Here is a 1,010-nt window from a genome sequence, read left to right on the forward strand (position 1 = left end):
TAAAGATTTATTTATTATTATAAATGAGTATACTGTAGCTGTCTTCAGATGCACCAGAAGAGGTTGTCAGATTTCATTACAGGTGGTTGAGAGCCACCATGTGGTTGCTGGGAATTGAACTCATGACCTTTGGAAGAGCAGTCAATGCTCTTACCCGCTGAGCCATCTCACCAGCCAATTCCATTTTCTAAAATGTAAGTCTTGGCCCTAGTCACTGAGCCACTGCTGAGGACTCAGCTGCTCCCCGTCTCGAGCCCCCTTGCATCCTGATGCTCTACTCCCCCACCTCCCAACCCCACCTTCTCCCACATCTGCAGGCCATTTCCACTAAGGAAAAGGAGTCATATCATATGTCCGCTATCCAGAACCTCCACTCTTTCAACTCCTTTGCTGATGCAAGTAAGGGTGACCTGCTTCCTGCTGGCACTGAGGATTGTATCCATACAAGAGTTCAATAGAGAAACGGCAGGAAGACCCTTACAACTCTCCAAGGGATAGCTGATGATTATGATAAAAAGAAACTAGTGAAGGCATTTAAGAAGAAATTTGCCTGCAATGGTACTGTAATTGAGCATCCAGAATATGGAGAGGCAATTCAGCTACAGAGTGACCAGCACAAGAACATATGCCAGTACCTGACAGAGATTGGACTGGCTAAGGACAATCAGCTGAAGGTTCATGGGTTTTAAGTGTTTGTGGCTCTCTGAAGCTTAAGTGAGGATCATTTTCCTTGCAATGAGTAGAATTTCCCTTCTGTCCCTTATCACAAGCTTAAAAACCTCACAGCTTGTATTAATGTAATCATTTGGGGTCCCCTTTTAACTTAGATTAGTGTAACTCCTTCATGCAATAAACTGAAAAGAGCTGTGAAAAAGGAAATGTAAGGCTCTGCAAATGCATTGCTCGGCTCCTCTTGCATTAAAACCATTTGGAAAGAATTGGCATGTTACAATATTGAAGAATGCCTTAAAAGCACCCATTCTCCCTTAGTTTATCCTAATGCTTTTTAT

At 43.0% G+C, this 1,010-nt stretch overlaps 1 pseudogene; it reads left to right on the forward strand.

Moving 5' to 3' along the window:
- The first annotated feature begins 350 nt into the window (after positions 1 to 350).
- On the forward strand, positions 351 to 689 carry LOC116083606 (annotated as a pseudogene).
- Positions 690 to 1,010: the final 321 nt, after the last annotated feature.

This window comes from Mastomys coucha, unplaced genomic scaffold (genome assembly GCF_008632895.1).
Source record: "Mastomys coucha isolate ucsf_1 unplaced genomic scaffold, UCSF_Mcou_1 pScaffold8, whole genome shotgun sequence".
Lineage (NCBI taxonomy): Eukaryota > Metazoa > Chordata > Mammalia > Rodentia > Muridae > Mastomys > Mastomys coucha.